This window comes from Nilaparvata lugens, chromosome 6 (genome assembly GCF_014356525.2).
Source record: "Nilaparvata lugens isolate BPH chromosome 6, ASM1435652v1, whole genome shotgun sequence".
Taxonomy (NCBI): domain Eukaryota; kingdom Metazoa; phylum Arthropoda; class Insecta; order Hemiptera; family Delphacidae; genus Nilaparvata; species Nilaparvata lugens.
The window spans coordinates 21,249,889-21,277,274 of NC_052509.1; the positions used below are offsets into that span (position 1 = coordinate 21,249,889).

The following is a 27,386-nucleotide window of genomic DNA, read 5'->3' on the forward strand; positions in this document are numbered from 1 at the left end:
GTAATTTGTAACTATTCCCATAAATATATCTTTAATTCGGAAAGAAACTTATAAGAATCTGGATCACGCGCTAGCCCAGCAGAGACGAAAGGAGCCTACCTAATTAATTATTGGAAATAATTAATTCAATCCACGAGACCGTCAAGAACTTCATTTAAGTGAGTGATAAGTCAAACAAGCTCGTTTTAGATTTTCTGCGTATAGTGGGGGAATTAATTAAACGCGCTATTCAAATTGACTTAAATTAAATAAAAAGTCACCACGTGTTGAATAATATCACATAGTTCATAAGAACATTTTATAAATTTATTTGATATATGTAGGAAGCTTACTTCCACGCACGGCCCGAATTCATATAAATCCCTGAGATCTCATGTTTGAATAATAATTTACTAATTATTAATTTTGTTAATTGAACAAAGTATAGTATATCAAACCTATAGACCAAACAGGTTTTTATTTGCAGAATTTTGTATTGACTGGAAGTCTAAGTATCAGTATTAAATATAATATATTCATGAATTTGAAACTCACTATTGTGAATATTGGCAAAACCTGTGGTAATTATTCAGATTTTAGAAAACATTTATTTAAGAAAAATTAGAGATATATTGAGCATTTTATATACACTTTTTTATGGGAATATATTTTGTGTTTTATGTCAGCATACAAATCGTAGAAATTTATTTTATCCTAGTTCATCTCGTGATATACAGTTTGAGCTGTTTTAATACCAACAAATATTCAGCAGCACATAAAATTATTGAATCAAGCAATATTGATCTTATTAAGAGCACTCAGTATTTACCATCCTTTGATGATAATCACTTTAATCTGTCAGAGCAAGTATATTGAAAATTATATTAATAAGGTTCCAGTTATATCATATAAGGATCCAGAGAGCTTCAAGAACTGGCGTTGTAAGTTCTAAGGAATTTTGGAAGGATATGTTGGTGAATACCTGTACTCACGACGAGCGTTTTAAGAATCAACTAGAAACAACTATAGTTGGTCCTTATCATTCTCTAGTGGTACATGGTTACTGATAATCAGTCATCAAATATTCTTTTAATTTCCTCACTGGTATTCTTCAAGAACTTCACAGAAGCAGCGGTAAGAACTATTAATCACAGGTCATTAAACCTTATGGTGATTACTTGCATTTGTAAAATCCATGTATCTACCACTGAGCTAGAGCTGAGGTTTGAACCCAGTAATTTTGCGAGCCGGACGGCCTTAATTTTTTGTGAATTTATTCGCAAAAGAGGGAATTTAGCGACTGCTCTTATAAATACCAATATCATCGCTCTATCATGAGAGGTAATCCTCCAAGGGCAAAGGTTTACAATTTGACAACATGCACATTACAGTATTTATAAACTACTAAATGATTTCCACTTTATGGAGCACTGAATGAAATTTTGCTCATTGGAGCACAAATGTTATTATTGCTATGAATATCGAAGAGTTGGCATTTCAATCTCACACAGTAAAGTTGAATTTGCAGAGCAGTGAAGACTAGGTGACATTTTGCTGCTACTACTATTTCCTGCATACTTGTCACTAAGCTTAGTGGGCTTCTGACCGTGAACTCACATTTCCTGTGACTTGAACCCGCAGGCTGGCAGACCAAAAATAGTGCGGTAGCTATCACCAGAAGCTGTTAAATAATAACGTGCATTGTGGTTGCACCTAGTATATACTAGGTTGCTACTTTACATTGAACTTTATGCAGTAAGGCACTTGAGACATTTTTACGATGTTTGCACTTTCCCTATGGGGTTGCTCATCAAAGCTTTAAAGAGAAGGTACATAGAATGCACTTGCTTTTGAAACTGGATTAAACTTGATTACCTCATGAAATAAGTTTTAATTTGTTTATTTGGGCGTTCATAGTATTGTTTGGAGATGTATAGTTTCTCTATGTATTCTGATGACTATTTTCATTGTGAGACTTCAGATACTTACAAATTCTTTATCGTTTCAAATGAAATAATTCCCAATCCAATCAACTATTCATTTCACTGTTATTTCCTTGATCTCTTCAATTCAAGCGGAGCATTCTTCTTTCTCAATTACATTCAAGATTCTTCGAATTTTTTGAAAAAAAAAATATTCTGTAGGAATTTCCTTCCAATTTATTTCTGATCTTCCAACAACCTGCTTCGGGGATACAATGGTGAAGTTTTAAAAATTCGAAGTGTGTGGTTTTGAACGCAGGTGTCGAATATTATAGCGTCTGGAAATCATTAGAGAAGGTTCAGGTAGTAGTAACCAGTAAGCCGACTGTGGAAGAGCATGTCATTCAAGGCATCAATAATGCGTTTGAGCCATTCCTGAATAATCGTATTATGTGGAAAACATTAAACAGCACTATTCTTCAACCGACCCTGGCTGCTACTGTCCTATCCCAAGGTTTTGTTTGTTGGCGTTGTTGATCCCCAATTTCTGTTCGTAAGAGGGATCCGCTGTTAGTTGTCATCGTTGGTATGCTTCCCAAGTACATCGATATTTTTGAGATCATTACCTTCGTAATCTAGAAACTTCGGTACGATTTATCAAACATTCCTCCGACTTCCACATCAGTGGATTATTATCAGTGACAGTAGCCCCAATCTAAAATGAGGGTCGAGACAAATGATTTCCATTCATGTGTCTATGAAGATTATAAGTCCCAATGAATCTGTTCATTTCAAGCTCTGAATTATTGATGGATGCACTAAAGCTGACCTCTGACGACATGAACTAGAGTTGTCAACCAAATTTATAGAACCTCTCTTTATTGGAACCACTTTGAAACGTTCTGTCATTCTCCTCTTTCTATTCTTCAGGCATACTTGTTGAGCGAAGTCTTGAATTCAATGATAGATGAGTTCCAACTTCTTGTACAAAGAATATTTTCCATTCTATTTTACCATTGTCAAACAAATTCTTTTATATAAATGACTCAGATTTTTTTTAGAAATTTCTGCTGCACACAGAAAATTAACATTCCTGATTCAAATATTTCTTCAAGGGATGTTTCAACCCTATCACAATCAACTTTGTCATTTCAAGAGATATCAAAAAAATTCATATGACCTTTTCTGTTCAACCATAGAAGACGAACGTTCCAACTTTTTATATAAATATTAGCTAATTATAAAAACATCTTTGTCAACTTCATTGACATGGGCTACTTTTTAAATTAATAAAACAATATAAAATCTTATAGCACCCTTTATTTTTTAAATAGTTTAACAACTAGTTTCGGTGATATTACACCATCGTCCAATGTAAAATTTTTCACTACATTCCAGTTTATAAACGCCTGATTTTTTAAATTGTTCCTGTTGTATTTTTTTATTAGAAATCTTCTTTTTTAAATCAAAAGCATTATTTGTTGTTTTGTAACCTAAATAAAAATCAAAAAATACTACTCAAAAATCAGCGTTTGCTGAGCATTTAATTGAAAATAGTCATAATTATATCAATATAAATTCTAATATGAAAATATTAAGCATTGGTAATGAAAGTAATAAATTGAATTAAAAGAACAATTTTATATCTATAAAACTGCGAAATTGAATAGGAATAATTTAATAAATATAATCCAATTTGACTTAGATAATCCTATTTTTGATGTGAATAAATAAAATTTGATATTTAAAAAAAATCTGGTGTGGTACACTCACACAACTTTCCTTGCTCATATTCGAAACTACGATCAGACTTTTGTATATGTGTATATATAATTGTTTTCAGAGTACTTTTTCCTTTGTGTAAATTGTGAAATTCAATGATTTTTTTAAAGTCGTCAAAACAGCTGTTCTACAGATGAAATATCTCGACTATGTGTTCTTTTTATGAACTGCTCTACCTACCTACCTCATGCACGAGAAGGAGGTTACAAAGTCCATTTTCTCAAGGATGGGGGTGGACCCCCCATTAGTTTTCCAGAAAGGAGACTCATGCCAGTTAATAGAGCTGATAAATAACTATACAGAGTATGAATTTGAAAAAAATCGGTCAAGTTATTTTGAAAAAATCGTGAAAAACATGGTTTTTTAGTAATTATCCGCCATTTTTCTCAAGAATATTACGGAGCTCCTGCAATTTTCCAAGGAAAAGACTCATGTCATTTGATAGGACTTATGAATGAATTACCCATGGCTTGAATTTGAAGAAAATCGTTAGAGCCGTTTTCGAGAAAACCGTGAAAAACCTGGATTTTGGTCATTATCCGCCATTTTTCTCAAGAATATTACGGAGCTCATGGAATTTTCCCAGAAATGAGACTCATGCCAGTTGATAGTGCTTATGAATATCTATCCATGGTATGAATTTGAAGTAAATCGTTAGAGCTGTTTTCGAGAAAACGGTGAAAAACATGGATTTTTAGTCATTATCCGCCATTTTTCTCAAGAATATTACGGAGCTCCTGAAATTTTCCCAGAAATGAAACTTATGCCAGTTGATAGGGCTTAAAAATAGCTATCCATGGTATAAATTTGAAGAAAATCGTTGGAGCCGTTTTTGAGAAAACCGTGAAAAACCTTCTTATTTAGTCATTTTCCGCCATTTTTCTCAATAATATTACGGAGCTCCTGAAATTTTCCCAGAAATGAGACTTATGCTAATTGATAGGGCTTATAAATAGCTATCCATGATATAAATTTGAAGAAAATCGTTAGAGCCATTTTCGAGAAAAACGTGAAAAACATGGTTTTTTAGTAATTATCCGCCATTTTTTCCGCCATCTTGAATTGAATTTTATTGAATTTCTTATTGTCGGGTCCTCATGGTATAGGGACCTTAAGTTTAAAATTTCAAGTCGATTGGTTAATTAGGAATGGAGTTATCGTGTTCACAGACATACACACACACACACATACACACATACACACACAGACCAACACCCAAAAATCATGTTTTGGACTCAGGGGACCTTGAAACGTATAGAAAACTTGAAATTGGGGTACCTTAATTTTTTTTGGAAAGCAATACTTTCCTTACCTATGGTAGTAGGGCAAGGAAAGTAAAAAATATAAATTTAAAATTTAAATTCAATAACTTCAACCAGAAATAAATTAATCATATGAAATTAAGCATATGTTCATTTTGTATCAATCAGTAAACATTTATTGATTTTTTTTCTATTTTTAACCAGACGATGGTGTAATATCACCGAAACTAGTTGTTAAACTATTTTAAAGTTTTTTGACTATAAAGGGTGCTATAAGATTTCATATTGTTTCATTAGCTAATTGTATTATTTTGTCGAACCACTGTTTGCTCATCACTCAACAACATAAGAAGTCCTTCAACACGTTTAACAATGATATATTTCTCAATTTCAATACAACCTAATAATCAGGGCCTAAGTTTTGAATAAATTCGACGTACAATCATATCACAATATGAATGGGAAACTTACTTATGGGAATACAACAATATCACATTGAAACTCGGATCAATACACAAGTTGAAGATTATATTATGGGATTGCACGTCTTGGTGATATTTTTCATAATTCTGAAGCTGCGTTTACACCGGAGTTAATAACACAAGTTATTAACAAAAAGTTATTAACTTGACTGAATCGTCAAAAATTTCTCTTGACAAAAGTTAATTACTCATGTTTCTAACAGAAAATTCCTTGTTATTAACAAGTTCTTGTTATCAATATAATTGACTTCCATATGATTTCATTTAACGAGACTATTCATAAAATTATGATATAACAGCCGGAATAAAAAGCAAAAAATTGTCTTCAAATTTGAATTGAAACATGTGTGTGATCATTGAAATAATGATCTTCATCTGATCTGATGTAATAAATTATAATGCGTTTACACCAGAGTTTAAAACAAAAGTTTTCAACATAAGTTAATAACATTTTCTTTTGGTTGCTAGTTTTGTTATCAACAAAAGTTAATAACTTTGTCACGTGTTTTGTCTGCAGCTGTAGTTATTAGGGAACAGCTGTAGTTGTAGGGTAGGGATGCTGGGCGAGGAGGTTGCGGGGAAGATAGAAACTTGTTATTAAAAAAAGTTACCGACTCTCGATGGATAACATAAATCTTGTTAATAACAAGGAATTTTCTGTTGAAAACACGAGTTATCAACTTTTTTCAAGAGAATTTTTTGTCGATTCAGTCAAGTTGATAACTTTTTATTAATAACTCATGTTACCAACTCCGGTGTAAACGCAACTCAACATAATGTTATTAACTTTTGTAATTAACATCAGTTGATAACAAAAATGTTAAAAACTTGTGTTATTAACTCCGGTGTAAAGCTCTAGTGAGTTTCCCCCTTCTAATGTGGAATTTGTCACTATTATGTAATAACTTCATCTTCTCATCTCTTAGATTTCACCGATGTATTTCGCCGTTGTATTAAACTTATTCATTCCACACTCACCTACAAACATCAAATCAAATTTATTCACTCGAAATTCAAAATATTCACAAAAGTATAAAACGACAAGTAGTAAAAAGTGAACAAGATACTACTTACAAAAAGTATAGTATGTTACTGGACTTGGTCCTCGAATAGGAGTCAGATACAAAGTGTTATAAGTAAGATTATTCATCACTTCATATAGATGAAGATGTAGTAGGAGAAGGAGTTAGTAAGAAAAAGGATTTAGAAATTCATGTACGATTTTATGAAGATGATTGAGTGCAATCTCATACATACATACAATACATAATACAACGATTTTTCGTATCATTTACCATTATAAATTTCACCCATTCGTAGAAAGAGAGCGATTACGGTCTATCAATCTACAGAGAAATAACAAAATTAAAATACAATAAATTCCATAGTGTAGTAGAAATAAATGAGGACAAATAGAAATATTACAATAGATTGAAAATAATTCATCAGAAAGACAGTTATTAGTGACAGCATCGAAACAAAAACGTTTATTGCACAGCAAAAACTGATTGAATATTTAGTAATTAATACAAGGTTGATTAGATCAGTGGATATAATTATATTGAAGCTTATCAACTTGAAACCTCGAAGAAGCTTTCCACCACAACTGGCGAATGAAGCCATAGCCAAAGCTTAATATAATATGGGAGGAACAGCTTCAATATTCTGTGTCAAATGCATGATGTTCGAAGTGCCCTTCACTTTTAGAGCAACTAATTAGTAGGACTCTACATCTATCCTATTAACCTCATTGAATGGACGTTGTGCAACATCTCGGAACTATTCTCACATTATATTCCTTTGGATCTTTTCTTGTCCAGGATTCCAAATTTGTTAGATGTCTCGGAACACGATTAGTGATGTTGCGAGTAGGACTTCAAAATGATTCACGACCATATTAACAGGAATGCAATCATAAAATTGTGTCTATTAGTGTATAGTTTCAGTATGATTCACGACCCTAGAGCAGGAATGCAATCACATTACACAGTAGCATGTTTCAAGTTACCTAGTTGACTGCACCTGATCTCTGTACTGCAAGTAGTTGGCTCACAACAGGGAACAGGCATGATCTACAAAGAGCAGCATCCAGCATGGTTCTTTTGTTGTTTGCCAATAATTGTTTGTTAGCTGTTAATTAAACGGCGAAAGCAAGCTGTCCTGGTTCGTGACAGCAGTTACGGTCTGCCTTCGTGGTGAAAGGCAACCAAACCAAAGCTCCAATTTGCACCTTGGAACCCCATAACAAAGCTTACCGTCATAAAACAACAACTCTTAAAAACATTCATAGAACTGATCGCTACTCCGCTACTTCTCTGTACTTTGACTCACTTTCAGTATTCCTTATCAATACAAGCAATGCTTTCTATTAAACCAATGCTGACAGTTTGAAGTGGATATCACTGAAGAGCATGTATTATTTTAAGTGCTGCAACTGCAATCGTTAAACCAAACTACATAGCAAACTGTATCACTTGCACTGATATCCCTCCTACTCATACATTTGGCACAAGTGTACCGTACATTACTGTTTTTCCAGTACCTTGATCGTGATATTACGAAGTTAATACGACTGTTAGACATAATTATGGGTGCTCTAAAATAAATACAACTTTCTCGCCGTTGTTTTACTAGCGTGAGTTATCAATTATTGTGTTTAATTGTTGTGTACATGGTGAATTTATTGTATTTTAATAGCACGGTTTTGAATGACAGTGAGTGTATTTCTAATGCTACTTCAAGTACTAAACTGTGTATGGTTGTTGTTGCGTGCTGTATGAGTATGTCTACTTTGTTAAAATTGAGTGGAGAAATCGTGATCATTATCTGTGTAAGCGTGAGTAGTTTTGAGTGTGATATCTGTTCAAATGACATTTTGCAAATAAAAGCTTATCGTTAAGAATAATATTATCATTAATGTATTAGAATGTGTGATGAATTATTATTCTACTCGAAAGAATCTTTTTATATTTTTCCAGCTCATTTCTATCTGATTCAGGTCGGTGTGTTAATGCTGGATCCGGTCATGTCTTGTTAATTGGTAGGATATTATTATTATATAAACTCGACAATTAATTGAAAAAACAACGCCGATTCATGTAGTTAGATCACAACTATCCAATATTAGGCTGTATTATCGAGATTAAAATTGCATCCAATTTGAAATTCGTTAAATGATTACCTGTATTGTCATTTTTATTGTGAATTAGTGTATAAGCCGGCTATTAATGTATAGTAACTTACTATATAAATAATAAAGAAATCTAATCTAATCCATTTCCCTATTGAAAAATTATCTCCAAATAGACATAATATACATTGTCAACATAGTGTTCCACAATCCAGAAAAATGAATTAGAAATTTTTCATCCAGTTCAATTTTATATCTGTCACTGATACACGTTCCCTTTGTGAATAAAACTGTCTCCAGTTGATAATAAAGCATTTTTGACAAAGCTATATAATAAACGGCTTCTTTCAAAAATCATTTTCATAGTCATATCCTTGTTATTTCTCACAACCAATTTTCTATTTTTGAACAATCATTTCCAAGTATATTTTTGATTTTCTGGACAAATAATGCAATAGATTGGTACATTAGTTACATGTTACATAACAAACCTTTCATAATAGATGTTGGCTAATTAAAAACTTGACTGACAATCTTTTGATTATGACTGACATGTACGGTATATGGTTATTGAAAGCAAAATATAAATTATCAATCTTATTGTGAATTTATAGCAGGATGCAACAGTTATTACAAGATGTACTAAGTGTAATCTAACTGGGCCGGGTTCATTTATCTCTCCTTTTTGTTCAGAAACCGGTCTGAGACACTTTACGTAGGAATGCTTTTTTGCCAGACATAATAATTAATATGTGGTAAGTGTTTATTCTCACTTTATCCACCAAAGCAACTAAATGTTCCCAACTCGTTCCTAATTCCTAAATTTCCCCACTCCCCACCTTTGTCACAACTTCATTCCCCACCTTTTCACCAGCTTTATCTAATTTCTGTTGAGTCTATTCAGCATGCTGTAACGGGCTCGATATCATTCTGAAAAAATATCAAGTTACAAGCCTCTTCCAGTGAATAGTAAACAAGATAAGTTTCAAAGTTATTAGTACTTTAAGCTCTAAATTAACTTGAAAATTTCCTCAGATACCAGCGGGAAACAGTTATTTTTTATTGCGCCTTTATATTACTAACTTGTTTGATGGTTGTTGATGGAGTGGATAGTTTCTTTGTAGGAAGAATTGACACTTAGATACAGGATCATTGACACGCTTCTTGAAGAAAAGTATGCTGAAGATTATCTTGCAGCTAGCTTTATTGGTTGAAATTTAATCTGCCAATAACGCCCATCAAAAATGTTATTATGCCTACAGTTATTATGTGTTATGGAACATTAATTTGAAATATTTTTCACAAATTGCTAGACAGATAGAGAATAGTGACTTAATCTCCAAACTCTTATTGACTCTCTTTTTGTAATTTTGGAGTTGTTCTTTTAATTGGCCGAAGTGAAGCTGACGTCTGTCGAGTGTCGTCAAGTGAATCGAGTGTCGACTCGATCGGCTTTTGTCTGTTTGTTTGTTTGTACCGCAGATACAATTACAGATACAGTCGCAGTTATTGTCCGATTTGGATGAAATTTGCTATGCAAGTTCTTTGAAACAAGGCGCAGAATCGTATGTGTAACGATTTTTGATAAGACCTCCAGTTTTTTGTAATTTAAGAAACCGCAAACCAACCTCCATCATGAATGGACTTTATTGTATCTAGGGTCTTTGAAGATGCAGCAATTCATGTTCCTACTTCTTCGCTTTTAGTATCAACAACACACTGAAGTGTAGAGAGATGGAGCGTTGGATCTCGCACTGTGGGACCCAGGTTTGAATCTCGTTTCGACCAGATTTTTTTTTGCAAATGATACCTTGTTTTATCTTATTCTAATAATATGAATCATTATAAAAAAAATATTAAGATAATATTGGAATTTTTATGATTATTATTATGTTACTTTTATTATTAAATTGATTTATCAAATTAATTGGATAAATTATTGAAAAAACAAATTTTTATTGTATTGGAGTCCAATAATGCAGTTGTAGAAAAAAATGTGTGTGTGATTCCAGCGATAAAGTCGAGTTTTACGCTCTCAATACATGAATAACTAATATCGGGGCACCGAGCTTTGCACGTTATTTTCATTTATTGATAAACAGAACACAATTTTCAAAAATGATCGTGTTTATATTTCACGGCTGGCTATAGGTCTTATGATTTTATGATTTTCGGGGATGCGATATTTTAATTTTTCACATACTCACTCGCTCACTCACTTTTTTACTATCCACAGCTGTTTCAGCCAAGGATGAATTATCTTTTTAATGTCGTTCAGCGAGTTTTCCCAAGGATGAGACCTAGTGCAATCGAATCTTAATATCATAAACCTACTATGTTCCAAATTTCGTGAAAATCGTTAGAGCCGTTTTCGAGATCCATTAAACATAAATAACCAGTTATAAAAATAGCCAGATATAAAAATAACCAGATATAAAAATAACCAGATATTTAAAGAACCAGATATATAAATACAGAAATTGCTCGCTTAATATAATAGGATTATAGTCTATGTTACAGATAAGTCAACTATTTAAGTTGTGGACTATTTTCATCATCATAAAAATTAAATCAAATCAAATCAAGTTTTATTCAATGATATCACTTACATGACAAATTCCATTATACAAATTATATTACAGGTCATTGAATACAATACTGTTTGCTTAAGAAAAATCTTGTCTGCAAACAGGAGTGAAATACATTCAGAACTCAACTAAAAATGCTTATCTATGAAATCATTAGAGCCGTTTTCGAGATCCGTTAAACATAAATAACCAGATATAAAAAGAACCAGATATATAAATACAGAAATTGCTCACTTAATATAATTAATGCTTGATGATTAATCAACTGATAAATCAACAACTATTTTAATTGTAGACAATATTTTTAACATCATTAGCATTTCTTCAATCTCCAACTTCTTTTATTCATAACTATCAGTTATTATTTTAGTTATTTTTTAACTGAATTTTCAGTTTATCAGGTACAATAATTATTGTATTGTATGCATTTTTTGTGCATTTTTGTGCAGCTCCAAAGTGTCAATTTTTTTGTTTTCCTTTTGGTATGAGATCGGAAAGTGATTTGTGAGCATTAACATTCTGCATAGGCATAACAAGCCATAACATTGAATCAGGACCTCCTAAATATTCAGTATTGATGATTGAATCCACTTTTCATGAAAAATATCATTAGCAACCTCCTATTATTGTCACCAACAAACCCATCTTATTTAGAATCATTTTCCATTTCACAATTGTCTGTGAGACGATTCGTCATCGTCTGAATTGCCTACTGCATATTCCATTTTTCCGTCAGTTGATCGATTTCTTATAATTTATTAATTATTAGAAGAGTTGTAATATATGTTAATATTGAAAATATGGAGACGATATAAAGGACTTTGATAAGTCCGGTGTCTCTGGGAACAGTGTCTCTAGCACTTTCAATGGAGAAAATAATAGATGACATGGCTAAATCTTCACAATATACTCTACTTACTGTACTGGCCCTTCTCATTAGATTGAAAGTTGTATTCATGAGCGAGGTCTACTGTTCGCAGAACTACTAGTTTAATCCAATAATAATAATTTAAAAATAAGTAGTATCCATCAATTATATTTATTTTGTGAAAGGATATTTTGACTATTGAACTATTTAACTATTACTGGAAGATATTATTAGAAAATAGTAAAACGATGAAGTTTTAAAAAACTCCTGCATAAAATAATTGAATTTATCGTTTCTGGAGCAGTTATAAGTATAATGGAATATAGAAAGTAAAGATACTTCTCTAATTTCACTTTCCTTGCCCTATTACCATATGTAAGGAAAGTATTGATTTCCCCCAAAAAATTAACGTACCTCATTTCCAAATTTCTATACGTTTCAAGGTCCCCTGAGTCCAAAAAAGTGGTTTTTGGGTATTGGTCTATGAATTTCGGGGATGCGATATTTTGATTTTTTACATACTCACTCGCTCACTCACTTTTTTACTATCCACAGCTGTTTCAGTGAAGGATAAATTCCTTTTAATGTCGTTCAGCGTTTTCCCAAGGATGAGACCTAGAGCAATCGAATCTTCATATTATAAACCTACTATGTGCCTAATTTCGTGAAAATCGTTAGAGCTGTTTTCGAGATCCGTTAAACATAAATAACCAGATATAAAAATAGCCAGATATAGAAATAGCCAGATATATAAATACAAAAATTGCTCGTTTAATATAATAGGAATTCGTCGTCTGTTGATGATGGAAGTAGGACCTCCTGAATACCTTATGTATTTGGCAGGTCAGGATGGAAGTGAATGAGCGAGTTCATGTGTGTGGGACTGTGTCAAAATTATGACTCAGCTGTTGAACTTTTGTATTCATTCAATCAGGTACTTAGTGCCGGTTGGAAAAAAGCCGGGTTATTTTTAATCCTGATCAATTCTAGTAGAACCATCTTTTTCAAATGGTCTCTGATTTGGTTCACGTTAAATTAATCAAGATTGGAATTTAACCGGATTTTGTGCACCGGGCCTTTGTGCAGGGAAATTTTTGCATTCCTCTGGGAATTAATCTCAATTTACTGTGATTAGATAGAACATTTCTGTATGAACTATGAATGTTATTTTAATTCCTTCTTTCGTAATACATTTTTTATGATTTTGTACTCCAGCGCGAAGCTCGGTCCCCGATATTTAAATCATTCACTTTAGAAAGATAGCAGACCTCGTGTGTCTCCAGCGTTATTGTCCTGTCACCAGCTGGCTCAGATCTTTGAATAGTAGACTTGAGATTCGCGTGAACACTAGCGTCAGGTGATCAATTTTCATAACGGCAAGGAAAGTTGTGTGATTGCGCCACACCAGTTTTTTTTCTCTTGTTCTAGTTTATTGAACGTGGTTTTCTTATTGGAATATGGTATGAATCCAAGATTATATTGATGAATATTATATGATATTCAAGATGAATGTAACGTGGATTGCCTTTGTAGATATCCATCATGAAAATAATAATAATATCGAGTGACCTGGCTCAGGTCTGGTGTCAGAATTCTCAGGTCGCACCTAGTCAATTTCAGGGCCTCTGACATTTGAATGAAAATACACAAACAAATCGCTATTATGTATCTTTATAACCTTTGCTCAATAGATAAATAGAATTAAATACAATCTATACTTTTTTAAATGCTCTAATAGATTGATATGAAAGCAATAACATTATTTTAAAGAAATTATTCTCATTTTGGAATTATTTATGTAGTTGATACTAGATCAATGAAGACATATAATATCAGTCATAAAGAATTATCAGAATATATTCCTTTATTTGATACAATAGATTCACATATTGCAGACGTTATCATAGTTCAGACAAGCCCAATGACCATAACTCAAACAACTATTCCAATTGAGCTTCCACTGATGAGTATGAAAACCGAAATTTATTAGGACCTACAAGAGGCAATTTTATTTGTGCTTGTTCATACAAGACGATTGATGTGATGACTCGACAGTATTCCCAGATCATCCAATGGCAAACCGAAATCACGAATCATCATGTTCGACTAACGAGTTTCGATTTGTTGGACGGGAGAAAGCGTCTAACCGCCTTACATTCGGCAAAATCATTCAGCCAAATAGTCTGTCTCTGGCTTGAGAACATCAGCTCCGAGTTGTCTCCCATGACCTATCGACTGACTATCTTTCCAATAATTCTTGCTCAAAATAATTCCAATTCAATACAAAGTAATCAAATGGGTAGTATTTGAATTCTATTGCAAAATAAAAGTACTATACTTGTTAAACTCTGGGCATTACATTCCACAGAGTGCATCTCAAATGAACAAATATCTACATAAATAGATGACTTTTATTCAGAACGACATGATATTTCTGAAATATCTGTTTGGACCATTCAAAATCAAAGAGTATCGAATGTAATACTTATTCTATACTCTCTCGTTAAATCACAATCAGTTGGGACTCTGTCTTTGGTTTACACAAAATGTTGCGAAAATTGTAGCAAAACCAAGAGTCAAATTGTATAGAAAAATGCATTTCTAGGAATTAACCAGAAAGAATGGATGAGTACGGTATTACGAGAATTGGAAGTTTTCTGTGAGTGATAATCTGATAATTCAATATCATTCTTACAATAGCAGATTATAGAGATATTGGCTTACAACTTACCTGATAATAAAAGTGAGTTATTACCAAATAGCTGAAATGGAGTAGAATTCCAGTCAATGGAATTCATTCAATGAACAGTGACTGAAAAACAGGCCAGATTCAAGAGTTCAATCTAAATTAATTTCTTCATAAGGTACCTATGATAAAATTAGGTCCTATTGGTTTTTTGTGTTATAATGTTCATTATCTTCATCTCTGTTGTCTTTATAAGAAGACAGTCTCTGTACAAAGATAATAAGGCTGATTTGTCTTCAACTGAAAGAAAGTGTGTGGATTTATCATGGAGAGATAAATCGGTACTGAAAACAAATAGCTTGATGAATATGAATGAGATTCGAGAATGTTATATTTTCTTCCGCGTGTTCATTTTTTAGTGCACTTTCATGAGATGTTGGTCGTTTGTAGAAGGATTTTGATCCAATCGGTGCTCTCTCGTCTAATCTGTTCGCAAGCTTCTATCCGAGCATAACACAAAAATAGTAGGAGTGTTTGCATTTTATTAGAATAATTCAACGCCGAGAAAGATCATACATGATACCGTGACAGTTGGCTTAATTTAGTGGATTCAAGTTTGAACGTTACTTGGTGCAAATAAAAGTTGTAACGTACTGGATGGAACGTGTTGAAAATAAGTTTAATGCTTCGAGAGATTTGAACGCTTGCAAGGATAAATATTGCGACAAGTTGGAGAAATTGGATACAAATTTATTCCTAGTGTGAATGGAGCAGAATTAGTATGTTTGAATGCTATCGCCGATTGCTGCCTTCAAGCTGTGTGACTCAATCTATGATTGCATTTCCTCTAATAAAGTTAACATCGCATGAGAAAGCATAATAACTGGTTTTCATGTCATTCCTTCAAGTTGAGCAGTCATTATATGAGTTTATTTCTCTGTACATCGAAAACTCATTAATATTCTCTGATTATCAGGTTTTTGAGTAATCATACATTTTGGGGATCACTAGATTCTTAGCTGAGGGTTTTTCAGTTTTGATTTACTTTTGATAAGTGTGAGGCTTCACTCTCATACTAGAAAATAACAATATTTTTATTAATAACTCAATAATTGTAGTATTATAATAATAAATAGTGAATCACTGCAGTAGAAATTAGCTTCCTTGATACAAATCTAATCAATTCTCATCCAAAGACATCAACATAATTTTCTCATTAATACATGCTACTCGTTGGCTTGGAATATGCAGTTAGGAAAAAATCGAAGTCTGTGTTGTGGTGGAAGAATGGATAATTTTGGGCTTGGATTTACTGTATAATATGGATGATAATGAGATACTCTTCACAGTCTTCCCACCAACAAAAGTCATCAAAACTGTATTGTTTATTGTCATACTTCATAAAAATGATCCTAAATTAATATTTATGCCCTCAACGTCCTCTGCATTTGATTATCGTAGCACACTATGAATGAACTTGAAATAAGATACGCATATCAAATATCCCCGTACACGAACTTATTCCACATGCAGGTATTCCATGAACTTGGCGCTTACACATGTGTGTTTAACCATAAACTGTACCTTACAACATTCTGGGTCGAACACGGGTCATATTCAAAACAATAGAAAACGAACAATTTATAAGCTGATGTTCTATCAGGTACACAGCTTTCGGGACTAATAAATTTCGTTCAGAAGTCACAGAGGCGTAAGCGGAAGAATGACTGCTACCGATGCATGTTGTTTTGCGCATGCGCACTGCTCTCTCTATTGAACTCTCCTCGCCTGCACGTCTAATAGACGTCTATTGTGTCGCGAATGGCATGTCTCACCCTGTATTTATATACACATGTCTTTGTTTCGCCCCCAGCCACATGTTTTATTATGCATTGTTTCTAGATACTAGTTCCGATGAACAGTTTAATGTGAAATACAGTATCCGATAGTCACCAGCACACACCTACATCATTACATTACACCGCTAACGTGGATGCCGTCAGTACTGCTCGCTTCCCACACGCCATCAAAACCAGCAACCGTGAATCTGTGCTGTGGCTGTGCAACGTTTATGAGGGATTATCTGATTATTCATTCAACTTGGAATCTACAAACTGAAGTCTGTGTCACCTCTTATCAGCACATTTTCGTTTGGAACTATCAATTGTGTAGATGTCTAGTTGATTCACGTGGATCACTAGTTGATGCGAGTAGATGCTAATTATTGTGTTATAGAAAGTTGTAAAATCGATATTACATTTTTTCGGAAATATAGCATGCAGTATATACGTGAATAATTTTGTTCATTCTTTGATTACTTTTGGCTTTAGCTGTAGCATCATCTTATCAAAAAGGGAACAGCAATCAGGTCTTAGAAGATCTTTGACAAAATTAAGAAGACCGTTGATGTTACAATCTGATGATGTTAGATGTTAGAACCCACTATTAGAATCTTTCAAATTGATCCTCACACAAGGAGATCTATTTGAGTCATTACACATTATCTTCTATCTGATAGTGTTCGACATCTGAGTGATGTTTTTTTTCACTTATATATTGAATTAGCTTACTATCAAGGGATTTCTCATTTGAATATCAACAATCACAACTAATCAAAGCAGAGAATATCGTTATCTAACTGATCCTACTGAGATTTTGATAACGTGAACTCCAGTATAGGACTTATACAATGTATGAAGCACCTAATAATATGATCAAGGAATAGGAGCAGGTTTTCAAGATCACTCGATATCATTATTATATTGTCATTTCTAGTTCAATGGATGTCAAATGTAGAAATGAACGTTCAAAAATCGTTGTGCTTGAGTGTGGACATAGGACACGTTCAACAAAGACCCACTGTGGAGAAACATCTCGATCTCGATCCCCATACAGACACTCAACAAAAGAATGTCATCGTCGTTTCGATAACATAAAAAAGGAGATGGACTAACAAAAAGGCCTGGGAGGTACAGTTCGATTATAGCATCATTTGCATCCACGCCATTGATAGATAAAGATTCACTAAGATTCTTGACAGTTTTCGAGTGGTACTAATAGAATACAATGACTGCAATTCTATCTTTCCTCATACAGTCATACTCCTACGGATCCTAACCTCCCAACGTTTATTCCGATCACTGCTAATAGAGAGCAAATACAGCAGTATTCCCTCCTAGGATTTTGAAAGCTTTGCTAATAAGTGCAATGTCACCCCACACTGAGCTCTCAATTGGTTGTAAATGAGAGTGTATGAATAGAGAATCAACTGCAGGGGTGTTATGTACCATTTAATGTTCAGTGAAGGAAAGGATGAGTGTTTGTTGTGTAATAGTGTGAGTGTGTGGTGTAGGCACGTTCAGGGAGCAGGCACTAGACACCAATGTCCGCCCGGAACCGTTCAACAGTGTTGGGTCAACAAGTTTTCAAACTTTCGGCTATTGATATGGAAATGAAACGAACTGTGCTATTACGCTGTTCAAAAGCACGTCACAACCCTGTTATTAGATGATTATTGGTAACAGAAAATCGTCTTGAATTAATTCAACAGCTTTATTATATTCGATCTCGTTCTGCTCCCCCCTCCACCAGACAACTGTCCATTCTGAAAGCGCTCGATTTTTTCACTTCCATTTTGTCAGCTCATTTTAATAACAAAAAGATTGCTTCTCGTTCCGGCCATAAATTATTCATATCATAGCTCTTTCCTTCCTGAACCTATTTCGATTATTCCAGCAAGTAGGTGTGATGTTTTATGATGAACAATTTCTTTTACAAGTCAAGCGCCGAATTGAGCTGTCGTGTTTGTGAGGACTTGAGGAGGCTGTCCGCTTTCGATAAATACAGCCACCAACTACCGGATCCAACCCATTCACACAGCATTTTGTCCGAAGCATGCTTTCTTCTACTCAATCAAAGGCCGCTGAGTGGGCTGTAGTCTTATGCAAAATGCACATTAAAGATCCACAGATAAGCCTTCACCGCTGTATACGAACATCTAGATCCTAGATAATAGAATATTTCTCTCATGGATGTATAGCCGGTGCGTAGGTAGGCTCAGATTTATAAGTGTTTATCAATGAATGAAAATTATGATGCTTGTCCTTACTGTGAAAAATTGTTTTTGGAAAATTTGCATCGCTTGTTTGTAACATACCTCAAGCTCAGTTTCTTCAAGTGTATACGCACTGCATTAATTCCAATAATTCAAGCCATACTATATTATTCCATTGTTGAATAATATAAAACATTTTTTTGAACTGATTTTAATTCATATTGAGCAATCCAAATTAACAGTGTTTGTCATGTATGAGGACTGAAAATTATCACAAAAACTCTACTGTTCAGTAACAAATGTATTATAGATATTCGATTCTATATAAGTTTTTTTTTTGTTAATTTAGTATTATACCATTTATTTGCTAGTTTGTCCTACTGCAAGCATTTTGACGTTTCTGAATCATGAAGAAACCATACATTGTCCAGTCAAGGAAAGGTTATAGTTGGAAAAGATTGGAAGACAATTTTTGACCCCGCAGTTGTGTTTAGGGTAGTAAAAGGTGAACATATCGAAAGTCCCAACCCCTACCCCCTGTCCTAAGGGGGTGGAGTGGTTAAAAGGTATCATTTTTTGGTTTCTCGCATAAATCTCCAGTTTTGCAACAATAGACCAATGACAAAGGAATTTGGAGGGATTGTTTTTAATAAAATTTTCAACTTTGCAGCTTTGTTGAGACTAGTTAGGAGGAGAACATATCAAAAGTCCCCATTTCCAACTCATGTGCTAAGGGGATGAGGGTTCTCATATATTGAGAACAATGCGTTCAATCGACATCACTAACTATTCACAAATGAAGCTTGATGAATTCTCAAAATAACAGGTTTTTATCCTATTTTTTTGCTCTTTCAGGGCTTATTTCTCTCCAAAAATTCATCGTAAAAATTTATGCTTATCGTAGGTTTGTAGAGAATCAAATTTTCTTTCGGGGTGAAAATCTCAATGCTGCAACAATAATTAATCATTTGACAATGAAATTTGAAGGGGGTGTCTGTGACACAATTTTTCACTTTGGAGCCTAATTTGGACTTGTTAGTAAGTGAAAATAGCAAAAGTGCGCATCTTTATCCCCTCTATTGAAGGTGTGGAACCGCTGAATTGAAACTTGTTGCAATAGGAACAGTTTTGGGCTAGGCCTGTTGGTCTTTTTCTAATCATGTATTTGATTTGTGCATTGTCATTGAAAATGTCACCCCTATATTGAAGCTGCTATAACAATTAAACGAAAACTTGGAATAGTGTAATAATACATCGATTCAAAGAGAATTTGATGCTCTACAAACCTACGTAGAGCATTACTTTTCACGATGCATTGATATGCCGTTGTATTCATGAATTTCAATGAACTGTAGCACTGTCCATTAGACATTTCTTGGCTTGATAATTATACGTTCTCCATAAGGTGTTAACATAGACAAGAATCAGGTGGAATGCTGATTTTCGGAGTGCAACGATTCCTTCAACATAAAGCTTTTAATAAAATCTAAGGATATTCTTGACTATCTTCTAACAGGATTTGAGCCTACGCATTCATTATCATCAGTTATAGAACTTGGAGAGAATCCCTATTTTTATTAAATTTATAAGAAAGACTAGATAGCCTCCTGTTCCTCTATCTACGGGGGAAAAATGTTGAACCAAACTTATTTCCTTGTTATAAATTAGATCTCATATCCATTCATTCCAATTTACACCATCCAATTAACGGAGAGGTCCTTGGAGAAAGATCTGGCAAAGTTATGCAGGGTTTGTCTCGTATTTAAACATTAGTTATCTGACGAAAAAAGCGAAAAAAGGTGACAGAGTGTGACGACGACAAGATAAAGTGAGAGACGACAAAAAGTGACGCCGTATGGAGAAATGAAAAATGGAGAGAAGTGTCGGCATCTCTCGGAACGAGGCACGTACTCAGTCGCATACTGGCTGTCAAATGCACGCTCTCAGGCGAGTGACTTTTAATTTTAAGACATCTATAAAATTTACAACTTTACAGTTGTCGCCGTCTGTATTATTGCTAGGCAGGTGGATAGAGAGGACATCGCTGAAGGATGGAATACTTGGAGTGAGCAGGGGGAAACAGTTCAAGCATTACAAATCTCTTGCAACTCGTAGAATTCGTGGACAAATTGGACAATTCTAACCGGATATTCCTATCCACCTATAACTATCCACTAGAAACAGCCATAATATTTTTTCCTCCATGAGAACGATTCTTACGAACTTCTATACATCGGAAGTGGACTAGACTTTTGTTCCTCTTTTATTCATATATTATCTTCTTTGATATATATATATATATATATATATATATATATATATATATATATATAATAACCACTCTCTGCTCGGTTGAGAAACGTTGAGAAAATTTCCGTTTATGATGTAAGTTTTCAAGTGTTTTCAATCTATTTATGTCTTGTGTCTTCAGTTTCAATTTATATTACAAACTTTAAAGTATTTTCTGTTATGTGCTATATATATAATTTAAAAATAATTGTGTATCATTGAATCAATGAAAGAATATTATGGAATGCACATACCATTGACCATCCATGGATGCTCCGTTCGAAAACAAGCAGCCCTTCAACCAGCAAATTTCATCGACTAATAATTATGGATAGAACCCTATTCAGCTCGTTTCTCACAGGGCGACTTGAAACGCAACGAGCAGAAGGCTGCCTGTTTATACAGTCTTATTGCCGTTCTCAATTCTCTTGTACAGAGCCTGTAAGTAGGCTGCACAAAGATTAGATAAAGCTGAATTTCAATAGGGAATACAAAGTCATTGAATAAGCTTTATTGGTTATGCATTATGCTGGTTGGCCGAACCAGGCAACAACGGTGTGTCCTATGAATTACAATGTGACTTATAAGACAGAACAAACTGCTCCGTACACAGACCCAGCTACCGTATAAAGTTGGGGCCGACAGCTGCATTTGAAATGTATCGAGAGAAATGAAATACAACGCAGCAGCTCAAGGAAGACAGAGAGGAAAGGAAGAGAAAGGAAAACAAGTCAATGAAAGGAAAGGAAGTAAGCAAGGGAAAGGAAGAAGGATTGTAATAAGAACAAGTGCAGGACGGGGGAGAGTAGCTGTGTAGTAGCATTGACGACGACACCTCTACATTAACTGCAGGTCTGGAGTCTGCGGCTTGCGACCGCGATGACAGCACAAAGAGCTCAAATGCAGCGGAAAACAACAATGCAGTCCCAACAGAACAGATCAAACGAGAGTGGTAGAGGACAGTGGAGGCTGCTGCTGGTACAAAGCATCCAAGTCCATAGAAAACAACGATGCAACCTGTTGTATGCCTTTCAGTAGCGGTCGTATCCTGGCGCACTATATTCAATTTCTACTCAATTGAACAATTATATTTTTCCAACCCAATTAAGAAAGTAGAAAAGTCTCGCTGTGATTCCAATCTTTGTTACCATCTCAGAAGAGTATTTGCCATGTTATTTCTTGGAAAACTAGGGCCTGTTCCAGGAAAATTGAAAAGTGCTGTGATGAAAATGTACACGCATTTGACAAAGCACAGTAATTTGCACATGCCATATAATTATGCATATATGCAATGGAATTATCCGTCTATAATAGTACCAGAACAGCATTCATTTGACTAATTCTGAATTAGCTTAGTATATTGACTTCAAGCAGTACTCTCTATGACTTCAAGCAAACTCTATACTTTCTCATAGAATGTGTAATGATCACTACGCAAAGACGTAGAACATTGGTTTAAGATTTATACCAATAAATTATATTATTAACTTACTGGTAATCTGAAAAGTATATTACAGGAGGAGTTTGTAACTTTGTGATTGCAGAACAAAGCAATAGAGCATCGGCTAACATCTAGACAATCTATGTATTCTGGAGAATCAACAGAATGATCAAATTGATCCAAGCTCAGATTGAAAACTATTGGTGATGCTGTTAATCTAGAAATGCTGTTTTGTTTATGTTCTTAATATTTTTTCAACTCTTCAACCCCAATTTAATTGGTTTGGAGGAAATTCCAGAATATTTTTCAAAAGTCAAGGATTGTTCGTTAATCTCATTCGAACAACGGGTTGTTGATCAACATTATTCGGAAACTGCAAGATTTTGCGAACTGGTCAGGAATCCATTGATCCTTTGAAGAAATGCTCCCTTTGGGATTCCTTCCTGATAAATTTCAAGTTCCCAAGCATTCCAAGTTTCCACTGGAACAGGAATTGATTATTATCGATGTGAAGAATTCTATCGCAGATGTTGAACAGATACGAGTTTTTTAGACACAAGATAAACGAGTTACTGATCCTATTTAAAAATTGGACACTCGAGAGATAAGATGAAGTATGGTAGAACAACATCTGACAGGAAGGTGGAATTTCTGTTATTCCACTGGATTCATTCGATTGGCTCATTAGAGATATCCCTGCAACGATTAACATTCTTTTTAAATGGCTTACAAGCTCAAGTGAGAAGTTTTATCACATTTTAAAACTCGATTTATTTATAATGGCATTCGTGTTTGGCAACGAAATTCGGTTATAGCTAACAGTTTTATTTCACTTTGTAACATCAGTTATAAATGATAACCCTTTCTAAATTCCATGCTTTTCAAGACAACAGCCAACAAACATACCGCATTTGAAGTATTAATCGACACTTTTTAGTTTTAAGATATTTTCTTGCAGTAATTAAATCAATACCAAGTTACCAGGTTTCATATGCTTTATTTTTCGCTCTATCCTTGGTAAAATGTTATTCATTTCTTCCACTTGAATCTGATCCATTATTTAATCGGTAAATAATTATGATTTCGGTTTAGCACTTAGTGAATTTTCAACTGAAATTGATTATGTTGTACCACTATGTGATGCTTATTATTTATTATTCAACATGACTGATGGATACTTCTTTACAATTTTATTGTATTGATAGTAAAGGGAAACAATATTAGTTGTGGAATATCAAACCGGTGTGGGCTTACAACGTTACTAAAATAAATTCAATTTTTACAGGAATAATGGATCGAAGAAGTTGGAGTATTGTGGCCTTGGAGACGGATTCCAACTCTTTAAGAATTTTGAAGTAAGTATTTTTCCGAACATTTTCTTTCTGATATTCCCAGTTTTTGCTTCAACTTTACTTCTTTGATAGTTTTTGTTAAGAATTACTGATATCAAATCATCTATTTGATATTTCAATTGATACGCAATACACCTTATACGTTTTATCTGACGCATGCTATTGTACAACCTACAAAGTATCTGACAACAATCTCCGAAAATTGGTAGAACAATAAAGACTTCACATCCTGATAGCTGTTGAAGAACGTTTTTGTTGATCTTCTGAACTGAGTTGAGATGATTAAAGTGGACGTATTCATCATTGACAAGCTGGGATGGTCACTGCCCAGTCATCCTCCTCTTCAGAAACAAGTTTGACTCAACGGATGAATGCTGTTCAGGTGTTGGGCAATCTGATTAATCGACTTTGGCACTTCTCCCTCATCAGAGCTTGTGTTTGAGGCATCTCATCTCATTAGCTTGTATCCCCTGCCCATGATTGCGCTGATTGTCACTGGATGTTCATGGTGTTGTGCAGCTGATGCAAGTGTAATGGATTGTACAAACTCAGGATGTTAATGTACGATGTACGCAAGTTTTTGAATCTAGGAATTGATTAGTACATAAGTGAATGAATGATTATATTTTATTCAGATCCATCAGATTGATTTTCATTCTCTGTGCAAGGTCTCGACAAAGCTATTGCACTGAAAAGCATTACAAAGTACTACATATTCAGATGATTAGATAACATATTCACAATGGTATTATGAAAACAATAGTATTTTTTAAAAATCCTATAGCTTCAACATAACTTCAATTATAGGAATTTTGCAATCAGAATTATAATTATAAGTTTGTTAATAAAACATGGCAAAGCAATCTTGCAAGGAAGCTCTGTTCAGGAGGAGGAGGAGGAAAGATGAAAAAGGTAGGGAGCAGGTGAAAGAGATGAGAAACAGAAGAGCAAGATAGAGATAGAATCAGAGACTCCCTTGTTATCCTATTTACCACCGATTCTAATCCATCTTTCATTTCTTTTACTGTGAAATCATTGCGAACACACGTGTTTAAAGACCAATTCCAAAGCATTGGAAATCAAGTGATCAAACGAAAATATTCAAGCATATCAAGAATTTGAAAAAAATAACTTTGTTGTAGTTCAGACATTGTGTTACTTGTAAATATTTGACTTTTGTTGGAGTCTTGAGGAATGCATTTCACTCCTGAAGAGTGTGCCGGGCACTCTCTTTAATTCAGGCCTTTTCCCAAGTTATAATAGTAAATTTAATACGCAATAGACTATAGCCATTATTGTAAGTAAGTTAGCGAAATAAATTATTTTCTCTCTCTATTATGAACGGCCATGACTTCGAGTTTCCCATGATAGATATTTAAAAATTGTGGCTCCGAGTCGTCGAGGAATGTAGATTATGGAATTATCTCTAAAACTTAGCCTTCTTGTCGCGACATAAAGTGCGATAAGTTTTGGAAAACAGCAAGCATTGAAATTATAACAAACTACCGATTTTGCAGTTACTATTTGGTCCAAAGGCTCTAGAAGCCACGCGACGATTGGTCAAATTGATTCCTTTCGCCCAATAGGAGACCTGTTTCTAAATACAGTAGTGGGGGGATTCCCCAGTCGAGAGACCAGATTATGTTTCGGAGGACACTTTTGCTAGGAGCACTACGAGAGTAAAGATATAGTCATTATGTTTCGCCCTTTTTGGGCAAGTTTATATCATTAGTTAATGTAGGAGCTAGTTTTATTTTTATTAAAGTTTAAATTTTCTAGTAGTGCCATGTCCTGAAAAGTTTAATTGTGTTTCTTCATCATGTACGAATAATTGTTTCTTCAAATAACCGCTAAGGTACGTAAAATAAGGTTAAAATATAATTTAGGGAATTTAATTGATTGAAACTTCCATAAGAGTATTGTATTAACAAAGCCTGTTATTTTTCAAGTTAATAATATTGATTGAGAATAATCATTTTGATTTTATTAGTGATGGAAGATAATTATAAATTTTTTTTCTAAAGAAGCATAGAAAGTTTTCAGTTACGTTACATTTGAGTTATTGTTTCTGGAGATATATTATCGTAGAGTATTGCTGAAAGTCAGGAAGATAGCCTTTAAATTGGAATGAAATTTTTAAGATTATGTTCATATTGAGTTTAAGACTCAATTTTATATTTTTCTGACTGTGTTTTCTCATGGCGTTAAGGCTTTTAACCGAACGCTAATTTATTAAATTATAACAGAACTTTTGAATTATTTGTGAAGAAAGATCCATTAATTCTGATACAAAGGATCAGTAGTTCAAAGATAAAAATCTATATAAAATAAGGATTCAAATAGAATGAGAGAATTTAATTAATTGTAATCAATAGATAACTCCTGTTTTAGCTTTTGATGAATTGTAGGAAGAGTTAGAAATTAATGCTGTAATACATTTATTTACAGCAGTTCATGTGTGTCCCCAAACCAACTTCATGTACCACCCCTTTGGTTCCGCAACTTTATGTAACACCGCTTCAAGACACCCGTTCAGACGACAGGTCTAGGGACGTAAGAGGACGTCGCCGTCAAGCCAAATTGAACCGGTAAAAGTTCACCGCCAAAAACAAGGTACTGTAACCCCGACGATAAAGCAACGTACAGACCAACGAAAGTGCAGTGTAGTGAAACAAAGGTTCATTCGAGAATGTCAATCCAAAGTGGGGATTCAAAATTATTATGTAAAAATACGTTTCGATTTCTTTGTAGGCCTATTCAAAGCAAAACTTTTGAAAGGTGAATGAATGAAAATTTCATTTTACGTCATATGCTATTATTGATCATTGATCCAAACCAGTGATTTTGAAATGAAAATTCAATTAGGCTATTGAGTTTGAAAACGTATTTCTTTGAAAAAAACTGGAATAATAATTTGTTATTGTTATTATTAATATGTTGAATATGACATTGATTAATAACATTCAGATTGGAATATAAATTCCAAGGCAATCCTTGTATTATTTGATTTGCTTGAACATTTTTAGGTTATGTCACAGTCGTAAAATGAGGTTAGTTTTTTACGCATAATTCGGATACAATTTTATTCCAAAATGAACTTGCTAACTATAAATTATGAATTTAGATGGACTAATCAAAATAATTAAGGTATTCCATGACATCTATTTGGCTTTTTATCTACTCCAAAACAATAACTGAATTGTGTTTGCTCAGTTAAGTCTAGAACTTGAATTTAAACCCTACCCCAGTCGAGGGTTTAAAATCACGCTGTTTTAAGTCCTGGGCTTAACGATTTTTGATAAATCCTTGACTCAGAAAGAGGCAAGAATCTAATTCAAGTCCTGGACTCATAAGCCCTTCACTCAGAAAACGAAATTATAAACTCCAGGGTCTAACATGATCTCTAAACTCGAGTCTATTTAAGTCCTCAACTAAGTTAACGCTCTGACTCGGAAAGCCAATTTTCTGACTCCAGAGTTTAAAGCCAGTTCAAGTCTAGAACTTAGCTAAACCCCGAGCTCGGAAACCGGCCCTAAATCTTGGTTTGTTTC

General features: G+C 34.0%; 1 protein-coding gene across 2 annotated transcripts in view; it reads left to right on the top strand.

The window, feature by feature from the left end:
- LOC111052918 overlaps positions 1 to 27,386 on the top strand; it is a 158,739-nt gene that overhangs the window by 17,740 nt on the left and 113,613 nt on the right. For both annotated transcript variants that reach the window (XM_039430381.1, XM_039430382.1), the window contains exon 2: positions 23,769 to 23,838. The gene's annotated coding sequence lies outside the window, so the exon portion shown is untranslated. The remainder of the gene's footprint in view (positions 1 to 23,768; positions 23,839 to 27,386) is intronic.